Genomic DNA, 16,061 nt, shown 5'->3' with positions numbered 1-16,061 from the left:
CTCTCTCTCTCTCTCTCTCTCTCTCTCTCTCTTTCTCTCTCTCGTGATTAGGCTAACAAACGTGATCTTCTTCCGCAAAGATCCCACATGATCTTTGTGAGAGAGCTTGCATCACGCATTGGATTAGAGCAACCACCTCGGTGCGATAACGAGTGCGGGAGAACGACAATGAAGCGGCTATGGTGGAGATCTTGTGCCATTCTCAAGCTTCGCAGATAGGCAACTTCCCATGACACGGTTACGATAGGCTTTCCTTAACATTCATAAACCTCTGAAAGGTTGCAGGGGCATTCATCAGCCCAAAGGACATAACTCTGTAAAAGCAAAATACCCCCATGGGGTAATGAAAGTGGTTTTCCTTTGGTCCTTTGGAGCAATTGAGATCTGAAAGTATCGTAATTATCCATCACATACTGTATCTTTCATCCTGAATACTCTCCAAATCCCTCAAACTAGTTCAGCTGACTCCTCCCAACTATCATCCCAGGTCAGTCCGGACCTCCAACAGCTGTGATCTTTATTTAATACCCCTCACCTGACCTTAGCTGACCAAAAACACTCCTAGCCCGTGACACAAACTGATCAGTTCTTGATTGAAAACTAAATTAGATAGTTGGTGCAAACCCTAGTTAGAATTATGTCTGCCAAGCTTCCTTAAAGTTCCTTCAACCTCAACTATCTTTCAAAGTTGTTTCAGAACCTCACAGAACCTGCCAACATACTCGTGCTGACCTAGTTAGTTCAATTGACTTAGTTCTGAGTGAGACCTCACCCACCCAGTGTCCGTTGACACCTCAAATCCCCCAAATACCGCAAATCCCACCAAGACTGAACTCCACAGACCTAAGGCTTAGAGCACCTGACTCCTTTCTGACATGAGATAGCATTCAGCTAGACACCGAGACGATAATCGAGCTCACAACCTATCAGACTGACTTCCAACTAAACTCAGATTTTTAGACCAGACTTCAGAACTGTCTAACAAGACTAGATCTACACTCCCACAATATTGGAGCCCCATCTCCACCCAGCCTTTTCCTTGAGAGCCAAGGAGAAAGGATCTGCCAACCACATAGTGAAACTGTTAATAATTATAAATGATGCACATCAATGCTTGAGGAATAAATTTTTCTGGGACCAATAATATTTATTTATATTAACTGTTCTACATCTGAAATACACCAAACCTAGAAACTCTACTATCTGCTCTTTTTTAACCTCATTTAAGATTTTACATAAAAATTCCCACAATCCATGAGGTATAAATTTGATTATAGACGCATACCCAGTCAACAGAAGGAAGTAAAGCCATTAGCAAGCTATCTTAGCCCCTATGCTGGCTATTTAGGAGGTGCAAATCAAAGTTAATACTTTGAATTAATTGAGATTAGTTCTTGACAGAAGGGATCTATTCACACCTCATCATACGGGAGTAGCATCACAATGGCTGCTGCCACCAAACAATATAGCACAGTAACTAGTACCACGGAGCCAGCTATGCCGATGGGCATTGTTTTGGAAGGTTTGTGCACTTCTTCGGCCATTGTTGACACAGCATCATATCCGATGAAGCTAAAATATACCACAGCTGCTCCATTGAAAATGCCCTTCGCTCCATAAGGAGTAAAACCTCCCGGCGAGTTGGGATCACCAGGCTTTGTGAGGTTTCTCAAGGAGCCATTGGCAAAGCCAGCCACCACTATGAATGCAATCAAAACAAGGTGGAAGACGGTAATCACAACGTTGAGAATGGAGCTAACCTTGGTGCTGAAGCAAACAAAACAACATTTAGTCACACTTTAATCAATATAAATGATATTAACCTGTGATTGCTTAAGAAGAAGAAGAAATATACAAATTTAAATGATACCCTATGATTGCAGCTTAAAAAGTAGAAAATCAAGACCAATTATAGGCATTAAGTATAATGATAGTGGAACCTTATAACATGTGTGGTGAAGTAGGCTTTACCATTAGTGTAATTAATCACTGATTAAGTTTAGATACCAATTCAGATCAAAATATGAAGCATTATTGGTAAATAGTGTTGCTAATTATACCTCCAACATATGCAAATTGTCAAAAGGATGATGACTGCAACTGCTGGGAAGTCTGCTTTGACACGCCATGTATCCGAGTTGTCCACTCCCAGGACACTGGCTAAATAGGACGAGCAACTGCCGCATTGGATATCACATACTCCATTATAAGGTTAGCTCCGGTGATGTAGCCTGCGAATTCACCTATGAAACCCTCAACGGAAGTTAATCACTTGCACTAAAAAATCTTTCCTAACTTGAGAAAATTAGACCAAGGTTTTACCTAGGGTTATGTGCAGGTAGCTGAACGCGCCTCCGGCTGATGGGACTTGAACTGCGAACTCGGTGTAGCAGAGGGCGGAGAGAAGGGCGGACAGGCCGGCTATGGCGTATGAAACGACTACGGCCGGGCCAGCAGAGAGGTGGGCGGCCTGGCCAGTAGTGACGAAGATGCCGGCGCCCACCATGCCGCCAACGCCCATGGCCATAACGTCCACCCAGCCAAGCCTACGTTGCATGTGAACATCCCCACGGGCAAATCTCTCTGCTTCCGCCGTGCTAACCGCCGTCATCCTCGCCGTGAGCCGCGTCGGCGTGTCCGTGACTGCCGTCATGTACGCCGTCAAGGTGGCAAACGAGCTTGTGTAGGCATTTTCACCACCTTGTATTGATACTTCTACGCCCATTTCTCAGTGTTGTTCTTTAGGTATGCCTCCTCAGAGCTAGAAAACTCAGCACCCTTTTTCTTTAAATACCTTTTGGTCACCCCAGTTCCGTTGGACCCAAAGGGTCACAAAAACTCTAATTTGCACGCGAGCGTGGAAACCCACTTCTGTTTTGTTTTGTGTAGCTTGCTCTCGTACATTCCACTATACACACAAGTAATGATTCAGCACACTAAGGTACCAAGTCAACTACCTCTCCACTCCCTCCTCTCTGTCTTCTTTTCTCTCTCTCTCTCTCTCACACATACACACTTCTTCTATTCAAAATCAAGGGGTTCCTAATTGATTCCAACCTTACTAGGACTCCTAATGGTGTTATAAAGTTTTCAAACCTTTGCATGTTAAACATAAAAGTTTTTTCTGTTTGGTAGCAAATCACACTTCCAAAGTTTCTTGTGTGGCATTCAAGACTCTACAACACAAGGAACAGTTCACACTACAAGGTAAGGGACCATTTTTTTCCTCTTTCAAAGGGGCTTTCGAAGGCTCTTGGGGGGCGAGATAAAAGTGTGGATCTAAGTAAATTAACAAACTCATGCAATGATAATCAACACATATGAAGGAAAAACTCCACTAATAAAGAGATTCCACTCATAATCAACCTTGAAGTACAAGCTGACGTAGTTCCAAGTGAGCATTGATGACTTAACACTTTCGGTACACCATATACATTGCATGTGACAAGAACAAAGCATGTGACCCCATTCAGACCATGCATGGAACCATCCATGTTGTGCCTCATAAATGGCACCTTCACCTTCACCCATTTACATTCACTTATACCCTTTCACAAACACCTTTTATCTACATCATACAAATTGGCATTGCTATCCAAGCTAATTTCAATAGTCCTTCTCAATGACAAATTGGAGGAGGTCCTAAAAACAAATGCACCTTCTAGCCACTTATAGCTTGTACAATGATGGTCTCTCATGCTCACTTGTAGGTATCTTGAATTATGCCTTTTATTCATGACATCTTGAACAATAGGGCCTATGACCCTCTCCTTTGTTGCTAGCATCTTGCACATTGTAACTACTAACCTTGGGGTTGATCGTTAGCCAATCAAATCAGATCTTTGTATGCCACTAGGCTCTCTTACACATTTAGGAGGGATACATGAAGAATGTTATTTTAGGCACCAGATATTTGATGTGCAATTTGAACAAAACTTAGTATAAGTGTTTTTATTACAAGTTAGTTATCTATTCATAAAAAAATTCATCACCTTCTTATGTAGATTCAATGGCATTTGGTGTTGAGAAATATGGTGCCAAAGAGCACAAGGAAGAGGTAAACTACAACATATCGAGAGCACATCAGCGTTTTTGGAAGGAAAATATCAGGGGTTTTAACGATGCTGAGCAGTGATTTGGCGCTGCTCACAACAGCGTTTTCTTGCTTTTCAATAGCACTTTTCGTAGTGAAATATCGTTGCCTAGTAGAGGTAGCAAAAAAATGCTACTATACTGTAAAAATATCCCGCTTATTTTTGTCGTCACGTAGTTTTTATCTTTTGAATATAATAAACCTATACTCTAAGTTTTTTACTGATTTATGTCTTGTCTATCACTTCTACCTCTCCTACACTTTCCTTCTCAAACTCAAGCAAGGTATGTCTACTCTGTTCCTTTATCTCCTATGCAAAAAAGCTTTCCATGAAAGCTTTCTTCTTGTGAGTATTTCCTTTCTCTTTCCTCTCTTTTAAGTTTTTCTTTTCTTCTTTTTTCCTTCTTATTGAAGCTTAACCATTATGAGTATTTTTCCTTGTTCTTTATTAAAGCTTCATATGGTAAGAGATCTTGATTTTTCTTAATACATTTTTTTCTTAACTTGGTTTAATTTTATAGGTTTTCAACACATACAAAGCCTTCACAAAAGATATCTTTCTTGTATGTTTCTTCTTTCATGCTTTTACATGTTAATAGGGTTTGTAAGTTTTAGGGCTTTTAAGATTGGAGTTTGTTATTACTACTTTTTTTTCTTAATTTAGTTTGATTTTGTTGGTTTTGAACGCATACAAGCCTCACAAGGTAAAAGATCTCTTTCTTGTATGTTTCTTCTCTTATGCTTTTACATGCTATAGGGTTTATAAGTTTTAGGCTTTTAAGATTAGGGTTTTTTTATTTTTTCCACGCTCTATGGATAGATTTTAGAGAGCTATGCTTCTCTCAAGACATGGCCATATGCCTTAGCCTTATGCATGAGACTTATGCATTATCCATATGCATAAGCTTTATGCATGAGCCTTGTGAATAAGTCACATGCATGAGACTCGTGAATAAGCATGCCAGTAGCTACCTATGCATGCCAGTAGCTACCTGGGCATGCCGATAGCTACCTGAGCATGCCGATAGCTTCCAAGGCATGCCGATAGCTACTTGGGCATGCTGGTAGCTTCCAATGCATCACTACTAGAGCTTGAGGGCATACCGATGTTAAAATACCGACGCAAATGTCGAACTTCGGTATGCCCGTTGTAATCTTGGAGGAGACAAGTCGGGCGGGGTAATTTGAAATTTTCGTATACCGACGCGTATACCGAAGCACATTTCGACGCATATTCCGAAGCATATACCGAAGCATATTCCGAAGTATATACCGACGCTGATACCGACGCACATACCGACGCTCGTAAGTTTTTTACAGCCGAGAGCGTATTTTCTCTATTTTCCGCGGCGTCGCGCAGAGAAGGTATGCAACGTCTCTTTTCTCTCCTTCTCCTCTTTTCTCCTCTCTCCTCTTTTCTCCTTCTTTCTTCTTTTCTCCTCTTCTCCTTCTCCACTTTTACTAATATGCTCTTGCTTTTGCTTTTTAATTTAGGATATAGGACGTTTAGGGTTTTGTGTTTTTTTTGGCTCTCTATGCATGTTGAGAGCTCTCTATGTATGCATAGATCTCCTAATGCATGCATAGAGATTTTAGGGTTTTGTATTAGTTCTTATTCTTGTGTTTAATTTACTAATTATTTTGTTTAATATTTTGTTTTGCAGCTCTTTCACCAATCTTTCACCAATCCTCTCCTTCAGCTTCGCAAAAAAGAGGTAGATCCTCTTTCGATTTTCCTTGTTTATGCTTTTTTCTACGTATTATTGCATCCCTGTTTTATGGTTTAGGGTTAGTTTAGGGTTCTTGTAAGCTTATACATAGGATTAATTCAAGATCTATGCATAAAACCTATCATAAGCTTGCAATCTCTATGCATAGCCTTCTTGCAAGCTTTATGCATAAGCTCTATTCATAGAGCTTGCGAGCTTGTGAAATCTCTATGCAGAAGCTCTATGCATAGGCTTTATGCATAGAGTTTGCAAGCTTATAAAATCTCTATGCATAGGTTTCTTGAAAGCTTGCATGGACATTGTACATAGAGCTTGCATAGCCTTCTTGTTGAAAGCTCTATGCATAGCCTTCTTGTAAAAGCTTAATGCATATGCTCTATGTATAGGCTTTATACATAGAGGTTGTAAGATTATGAAAGCTCTATACATAGGGCTTGTAAGCTTATGCAAGCTCTATACATCGAGTTTATGCATAGAGCTATATGAATCTAGCTGAATGCATGAATTAAGATCTATGCATAAGGCTTAATACATAATGTTTTATGTATAAATCTTATGGATGAGCTTTATGCATAAGGTTTCACATGCGTTATGTTTTTATGCATAAAGCTTTCTTTGATGTAGAGTGCCTTGCATGGATGGAGAGCATAAGCTTTTTTGAATGTTTATACTCTCTTATACATATAACATATATTTCTTATGCTCTGTTTTTCTATGCATAAGGTATTCTCTTTATTCATAGAGTTTATATATGTTATCAAGATAAGATCTCTTATCCATGTAAAACAAGATCATGTTTATTACACCATTGGGTGATGGGATTAAGGGTTAGCATAGTGCATAAGGCTTATAGCATAGAGCTTATGCATAAGACTTATGCATATGGCTTATGCATAGAGCTTATACATAAGTCTTGCATAGAGCAAGATTATGCATAAGACTTATGCATAGAGCTTATGCATAAGACTTATGCATATGGCTTCTGCATAGAGCTTATGCATAAGACATGCATAGAGCTTATGCATAAGACTTATACATATGGCTTATGCATAGAGCTTATGCATAAGTCTTGCAGCCTTATTATGCAAGCTTATACTTAAGGCTTGCAAGCCTTACTATGCATACGATTGCATAAACCTTATTCATAAAGCGTTCATAAGACTTACGTATAGAGCATTACACATAAGCTTATGTATAGATCATTATGCATAGGCTTTATGCATAAGACTCTATGCGTTCAGCTTTAGGTATAGGCTTCTATGCATAGAGCTCAATGTGTAGGCTCTATTTACAGAATCTATGCATATAGATTTTTGCATAAGGCCTTTATAAATAGCTATTTATGAATAGAGATAGCTTCTCTCTCCATCCTTGTTCTAATTATCTTCTTAATTTTGTATGGAGAGAAGATAAGCTAATGTATAAGTTATTTTTAAAATCTCCCTCAACGGCTGGGGAAAAGAAGCCTGTTTGACGCTTTTTTTAATATTTTTAAAGTCTCCCTCAACAACGGCTGGGGAAAAGAATCCCGTTTGACGCTTTAAATGTTATTTTTTAAAATCTCCCTCACGGCTGGGGAAAAGAAGCCCTGTTTTATGGTTTACATAATGCTTTGTGTAATGCATAATGATTTGTATTTAATGAGCTACATATACATGTTATCCTGCTAGATGGAGCCTCTCAATCTTGAAGAGAGAATAGCGTGTCCATGCATGCGATGTAAGTACCAAATCTTTCGAAAACGAAGGATTTGCAACCAGCATGTTCATGACGCTAGCATATTTCCAATGGAGCGCTTGCAAAATTTACGGTTTCAATCGTACAACCAAGCAAGTGTGCAGCCGCATCTTGACAACATTGCGCCTGTGAATTCTCGTCCCCAACAAAGGATGAGGATATCGCAGGAGGGAGTGACATCTATGGAGCACAATTAACAGCACCCGAGGGAATGGAAGAAGGTCAGGAAATGGAAGAAGGTCCAATGGAAGAAATGTTGGATGCCTTCATCGAGCAACAAGAAGCTCCCTTCGAGGAGCATGAACATGAAGATCATCAACCACGACATTTTCAACGGTCAAATTATGAACCAGAGGAAGAGGCCATGTGTAAACTTGCACGCCTTCCATTATACAATGGTGCCAACATATCTGTATTGCGTGCATCTCTTACGATGCTAAATTTGTAGTCAATTTTTGGATAGTCTAATACAAGTGTCACTGAACTATTCAAGTAAGGACTTCTTTTGGAGATTACACCTACTGTTGAAACGATAAATTATCAACTTGTATTTGAGAAAATCTTAATAGTAACGATCAGATATTGCCATACTTGCAGGCTTTTGAAAGACCAGATATTGCCTCCTGGCAACGAGATGCCTCCATCTCGTGTAGATGCCAAGAAGTTTTTGAAATCCATAGGCATGGATTACAATAATATTCATGCTTGTCGCAATGATTGTTGCCTCTTCCGCCATGAATATGAGCATTTGCAAGAATGTCCCCATTGTGGCTCTAACAGATATAGAGAAGATGTTCAGGGGGAAGATGTCCCCGTAAAGGTTCTCAGGCACTTTCCAATCATCCCAAGAATAAAAAGCATGTTCAGGTGCAAATCTATAGCAAGCTTGATGACATGGCATGCCACAACTCGATCCACAGATGAAGTGATGCGTGTGCCTGCTGATTCACCCGTATGGAGACACATTGAAGAGAAATGGCCGGCTTTTAAGGAAGAACCTCGAAACCGCCGTCGGCCTAGCAATGGTGGATGGTGTAAACCCTTTTGGTTTAAGGAGTTCTTATGGAGCACATGGCCTGTTTGCCTTGTGAATTATAATCTTCCGCCATGGTTAGCAATAAAGAAAGGTCATTTGTTGCTCTCATTAATAGTTCCAGGAAAGTACAAGGTGAAGAACATGGATGTATATTTGGCATCACTTATTGATGAGTTACGCACCTTGTGGAACGGAATTGAAGTGAAGGACATGTCAAAGCAGCAAAGTGGCCAAAGACTTACAACTGTGCAAGGTATTCTCATGTGGACAATGCATGATTGGCCTGGCTATGGAGAATGCTCAGGTTTGTCTATATCGGGTCACAATGCATGTTGTGTATGTGGTCCTCGACTTGATTCAAGATACTCAAAAGCATTACGAAAGAATGTCTACCAAGGACATGTTAGGTATCTTCCAGAAAATCATGAATTGTCGGATGGTAATCTAGGAAGATCTCCTCCAAGTGCATTGAAGGCAAGCGATTGGAAGATCAAATGGGAGGAATGTGGCAACTTGGCATGTCCTGGGATGAAGAGGCTCTCTATCTTTCACCAACTCCCCTATTGGGGTGATCTCCTTATAAACCATTTTCTTGACCCGATGCATATTTTCAAGAATGTAGCTGACATTCTGTGCAAGACCATGATAGGAAAAAAGGAGACTAAAGGCCAAAGGGATGACTTGGAAGAGATTGGTTGCATGCAAGAGTTGTGGGCTCGCACTAGACCCAATGGAAAGGTGCTACTTCCAAGAGCCCCATGGGTTTTTAGTAAGATGGAGGAACAACAAGTCAAGAGGACAATTTCAGAGTTTCGGACTCCTACAGGTTGTATGCATTGCTTGAAAAGTGTATTTACAAAGGATGATGATCTTAGTGGCCTCAAGAGTCATGATTGGCACAAGTTTCTACAATTTGTGCTACCCATAGCAATAAAAGATTGCCTCACTGAAGACATTAGAGCTACTATCTATAAGATTGGCACATTGGTGCGCTCGATTTCTTCAAAAGAGATAAAGAGACACACTTTGGAGATAGCGCGTTTAAACTCCATAGAGGCAGTCTGCATGGTAGAGAAGTTTTTCCCTACAAGTTTATTAATAATCTAGATGCATCTGCTAGTTCATGTTGTAGATGAGGTTGCAGTTGCTGGAACATTCCATTCAAGATGGATGTTCTTTTTGGAGAGGTTTATGAAGACATTAAAGGGATTTGTTCACCAAATGGCTCACCCAGAGGGTAGTATATCAGAAGGGTGGCTGATACAAGAGTCCCTTGTTTACATCACTGAATATTTAAGTTCCTCAGATCCAGAGATACCTCGACTATGGTCTCAAGAGTCTAACAGGCGAGTCATTGGTAAGGAACGTCAAGGCCAAGGCATTAAGAGAAAGATGGATAACAATTTGAGGGAAAAAATCAACAAATTTTGCATCTTGAACTCTCATGTAATGGAGAAGTGGATTGAGACATATGAAGCTCTCAAGCGACAGCGAGTACAAGATCGTTTAAGTTTCAGAAGGAATCGCACTACAAGAAATCTCCCATATCCAGAAGGTATGCAAGCTCTTCCGGACTTTCCCATAGGTAGATGGCTAGAAGCTACAATTTTAGAAGCCAAACGTGCTGGTTTAACTATAACAGAGGAGGAGGAGGAGCTTACAAAAGGATGCGATTGGCATGTAAGTGTTTAAGTTCTACATGTCTCTCTTTTTTTTCTCTACATGTCTCAGTGTTTGATTCTCCATCAACAATCTTTATGTGCTATTTGTAGTATCACAAATATGGGGCGTTTTGGTCACATGGACGTCATTTTCGAGTAGAACGAATAGACCAAAGAAGAGAAACCTTTGATTGTGGTGTCACAGCACAGTTTGTTCAAGAAAGTCGTGCAAGTGCAAGTGATGATAACACAGTTACTGGAATGCTTGATTACTTTGGAACCATTTAAGATATATTAAAGGTTGGCTTCAAAAGTTTTGAGTTGTTTATCTTTGATGTGAAGTGGTTCAAGGTAATCACGAATGGGCCACATGCAACTGTACGTAGAGACAAGAGTGGCCTCATCCAAGTGGACTCCACAAAGGTATGGACCGATCAGCAAGATACTTTTGTGCGCCCAGAGCATTGTGAGCAAGTTGTCTTTAAAGCGGATCCAAAAGATCCACGCTGGCTATTTGTGGTTCAAGTCGCCCCCGCAGTAAGCAAATTTTTGAAGAATTTGAGCTACAACAAGGTGATGTGGATGCACAGGGTGGTGGAGAGCAGCAAGAACAAGCCGATATCAACAATGAAGAGGAGCAAGCAAATGAAGAGGAGCAACTAGAGCAAGATCCAAATGAAGAGGTGCAAACCAAGGAAGCTGAAAAACATGTTGAGGAAGAAGACATAGATGATGAAGACATCCTTCATCAAGGGACTTTTAATGATGAGGATGCTGAAATGTACATAGACATAGATCTCTTTGTGGCTACTGATCTTAATGAGGATGATAGAATAGATAATGATTTTTAAAATGATGTATCTTAATGATTATGCAAATAGTTATGACATATTTGTAATGAATTTATGACATTGAAGGTCCTTTCATTGTTTACCATTGTTAATGTTTACCATCATAATCACTACTGTAGGAGCAAGTTGATATAGTTTTACCAATGTTGTTTATCATTGTTAATGTTTGTCATATGGTTCTTTCATTGTTTACCGTGTAATTTTCATTTCGCACAAGTTTGTCACATGGTTTTTTGTCCAACAGGCCATGGGTGACTCACCGCCCTACGACTACAGTCCTGATTTCTCATTTAATCCTACACCCGCAGGGCATGAGTCCCCAGCAGTTATATGGTTTTCTTTCGTCCATGACTCTAGAGCAGAGAGCCATGGTTCAGAGTTATTGGGGTTCTGGAGCAGGGACATCTGCCTCACCATCTGGCTTCCCGACGCTAGTTCCCACACCCGTGGGTACGACAGCAGCTCCCACACCTCATACCACACAGCCTTCCACTCCTCTTACAGCTCGATCTACCACCTCTTCACATAGACGGCGCTCACGTAGTAGGTCTTGAGGGGGAGGTTGTTGTCGTGGTAGTGCCACAGATGCTGTGACACCACCACCATGTGAGCGCGTCATCCTTCGCTCTCATCTGTTGATAGCACACCCATAGGGTCACCTTCCACTCCTTGGGGTGCACATGACCATGACAACAGCAAGATATACACAATTAGGGATGGGGCACCAATAATGAATAGTGCAGGGAAGGCAATGAAGACGCGCATTTGACAATTGTGCACTATACAGTTTCACGACTCTGTCATGACTAAATGGGATCAGCAAGATAAGGGGAAGAAAAATTATATAAATACAAAGATAAAGCAAGAGTTTTAGCCATCTGACCCTATGAATGTCGTCTCTAATGAGTGGATACAGTATACAGCTCGCATTTTGATGGGGCATCGTAGGTCAGAGGCGAGGGATGCATTTAGAGAGGGGAAAGAGAAACCTGTTTGGCTAGATGACAGGGAGTGGGCAGCCATTGCTCAGGAGCTCACAGAGACACCAGAGAGGTTTCAACAACAAAGAGAGGCGGCGAGGGCAAGACTCCAAACAGTAGGGGCTTCTCATCTTGGGAGTGGTGGTTACGAAACCATGCGCCATGAATTCGTAAGTATTTGTAGCAATTTTATTTATGTAAATGTATGTATGTGGGCTAAATGTTGATTTCTAAAAGTTATAATTGTTAATCGTTTGTGTAGGAGTTGGCCATGAATCGCCCACCAAGTAGGCGAGAGGAGAAGTACGCTCACAAACATGGCCTTGTGGCCTTATTTGAGATGCTTGAAGAAGAAGGAGAGACCGTCAATTGGGAGGCATTACCATGATGTAAGATGACCTTCAAACTAATGGTATATGATCAAAACATTCTTGAGTATTAATGTTTAATTTAATTTCTTGTTTATCGATCTAGAAAATAAAAAAACGAGCACGGTTGTTTTTGTGCTCTATTTTAGACAGAATGGTGCTGTTTGTTTGCTGTTGTTGATCCTGTTCATTGCAGGCAACCAGGCAACAACCAGGCAACACTATTCTGCCCAAAAAAAAAATTCTGGTACAGCGTCGGTATATTTCCCGGTATGTACACCGGTATATTCATTGGTATATCTGCCGGTACTGGCATCGGTATAGATACCGGTGAACGTCGGTATAGCGGCAGGTATACACCCCAGTATAAGTGCTGGTATAGTAGCCGGTATAGACGCCGGAATAGCCATCGGTATTAGCACCGGTGAGACATCGGTATAGACACCGGTATAGGCACCGGTATTGTTCCCCGACACTTATACCGACGTCGTGGTTTCGGCGCGTATACCGGTGTTTATACCGATGACGGGGCTTTTTTTGACCCCGTTGAATGACGTCGGTATAAGCGTCGGTATTAGGCTAACATGTAGTAGTGCATGCATGTAGCTACCTAGCCATGCCAGTAGCAACCTGGCATGCCAATAGCTTCCAATGCAAGCCAGTAGCTAGCTTCCTAGGCATGCTGGTAGCTACTTAGGCATGCCGATAGCTATAGCCATATGCATAAGGCCATATGCATAAGCCTCATGCATTGGAGTATGCATAAGAGATTTAAGTATTTATGTTTCTTCTTGGATAGATGGTAAATAACTTGCAACGTGATGTTACACGACGTGAAGGAGGAGTCGATATCCTAACAATATTTGTAAGTATATATTGGCCTCAAATTGTATCTTATCTTTTAAATTAAAGAAGGTTATCTTAAATAATGACATAATTATAATGTTCATTTGTTTGTATGTCTATAGCTTGAAGTAGTGGGACGGCCCCCTAGGCAAGATAAATATGATTTTGCATTACAACGGGATTTGGAAGCTCTATTTAAAAGGGTACAAGAGGAAAGATATATTGTTATTTTACCGGAGGACATACTTGGCAAGCATGACAAGTACATTCCTAACACCATAACCTCTTTGTTTTTGCAAAACAGATTTTCACTTGTGTTAGTTTTATTGCGTTTTAGGATCATGTTACTAGAAATGATGGCGCGAATGTCCAAGCAAGAAAAATGGAAATGTGGGAAGAGAAGGGGGTGGAGCTGCAAGGAACAATAATAATCGAGCTGCAAGAGATATAGACCCCCTCAATGTAGCCCCTAGCTCCATATATTTTCATTACGTTTTATTTTGTATATGAGCTTTTTGGAATCATACACTTCTATAATTCTGCCAAGTATTGCAATTAAATTTTGACATTCCTTAAACCATGAATTGTAATTGTTCTTTTTTGTTGTTGTATTTTTCAAGTTTTACATTAGATGTGTCCATCCATGACGATGAGTATGACATGAAGTTGTGTTTTTTTTACTGTGTCTACATTAGAAAAAAAGGAGTCCCGTGGGTAGAAAGACTGGGAGGTCAACTTGTGCAGACTCCCTAGTCCACCCTAGCTTTTTTTAATTACGCAGTACTTTTGCTGCTCCATAGAGAGCGGTCCATAGAGCGGAAATAGCAATGAACCCGTTGTAGCGAAAGCGTTGTTGCAAGATCAGGGTGTCCAATTTTGACTAGTTTATGTTGGACTAGGACAATGCTTGGAGAGAAAATTTAGGCGAGCACAAGGTACTTCAAATGAGATCAAGAAACTAATAGAAAATCCACATGCACTCAAATTAACCCAATATAACTTCAATTAATACAAATTGGTCTAATTAATCAAAATTAATAAAAAATAAGATGAATTGATAAAAAATTGATCTTTCCATACTTGGAGTGATCCAATTTTTTTTTGATAGATGCACCATTACAATTACACTAGTCCCTATAGGTTTTAGATCATTTACATCAAAAATATAATTTTACTAATTTGATTATTAATATTTGTTTCCCTTCCAATAGCTTGGAAGAATTTTGCAAAAGAGATCATTGAAAATCTAGCCATTCAATTTGTAATTTTTACTAACCACCACATTCTACTACTGTCTACCACTCTTTTGATCTACAAGATTGAGAATTTAAGTGGTAGTTATTGTGGTTCCAAAAAGTGGCATATATTATAACACTTTAAAGACCTTGAATAAAGAAAATAGACAAATAGCTTAAATTTTTCTCAAAAAATCAAGTTAAGCTCTATATTATATGAATATCTTAGGTCCAAAATGGGAATCTTATATGAGTTTATATATAAATGATAATAGCATTTAATGAAATTATTCCAAATTTGGGATAGGGTGTATACATTTACTTGTACCCAAGCAAATGAGGACTTTCGACTATCTAATGCTTAATCAGATTATGCAACTATATTCCCAAATTTGCATGTGATGTTATGATAAAAGAACTCGAAACTTGAAATTCCTTCGTTAGCTAGGAGAGATTGGTCCACTAAAGGTTTAAAAATGCTTATTTTTTTATTGTTTACAGGGTGCTTGAGTGGACAAAATCGAGCACCCTGATCTTGCAACCACCCAAAAATAGTGACTTTTTTAGTAGCAAAATAAGCCCGACATCTCCCTACCCTTCTAGTTATATAAGCGCTGCTATTTTCGTTGCTACACCCTCATTCTGTTGTAGCTGGTAGGGAGTGAGTTAAGTAGCTAGGAAAGTGCAAAGCATAGCACGAAGCCACATGAATAAAGGGATATATCCCACATTGATGTAAAAAACCAAGGGTGTACCTCATCATATAAAAGGGGGCCATTTCAAACAATGAAATCATATCACTTGCACACATCTCAAGCCTCTTTATGAGTACAAGTTTTAATCTTGTAACCTAATTGTGCTTGAGTCTATTGCACTTACTCATCAACATGAGTACACTTAGATTACATCCACCTTAGATTAATTCACTGTAATCACACTAGATTAGTATAGGATTAGAACTAATCACCTTGCTCATGCACATGAATGCACATGATGTTCATGATTCTCAACATGGTATCGGAGCTACCCCTCTCCTCTTGAGCTTCTCATTAGCACTTCTCGAGAATTATTTTCACTTATCACATCATTTAATCGCTCCATTCGTTGTCTTTTCTTTGAGTTAGGTCAAGCCCTTCTAGGGCTCGTTCAGTAATACTACAAGAAACCGACAACTTGAATCTCAACTAATTTCATTAACTATAGGAAGCACAATCAGAGAAAAACCAGTCGCACATTCAAGTGTAGATTTATGTTTTTCGGCTCAATTTGAGCTGGATATTTTGCTCATACAAGTGCCCATCTCATCAAGGGCAAGAAGCCAAAGCAAAAAGTCCCATCAAATTTATCTTCCTTGAGCTCGATTGAATCCTCCAGTAATCATATATGTTAATCATCATGGATTAAGCACTAATCAGTGTCATTAGTATAACAATAATAAAAATTAGGCCAAATTAATCTTAAAGTTGGACAATTACAGTGTTAATATATTGTGGGAAACTCTCTCTTGCATCCACACTCATCACA

General features: G+C 39.8%; 1 pseudogene; it reads right to left on the bottom strand.

The window, feature by feature from the left end:
- Positions 1-993: 993 nt before the first annotated feature.
- On the bottom strand, positions 994-2,739 carry LOC147633203 (cationic amino acid transporter 6, chloroplastic-like; annotated as a pseudogene).
- Positions 2,740-16,061: the final 13,322 nt, after the last annotated feature.

This window comes from Cibotium barometz, chromosome 12 (assembly GCF_041138505.1).
Source record: "Cibotium barometz isolate CiBa-2024 chromosome 12, ASM4113850v1, whole genome shotgun sequence".
Taxonomy (NCBI): Eukaryota; Viridiplantae; Streptophyta; class Polypodiopsida; order Cyatheales; family Cibotiaceae; genus Cibotium; species Cibotium barometz.
Note: the sequence above shows the minus strand (reverse complement) of the source record. Positions and strands in the feature narration are given on the sequence as shown.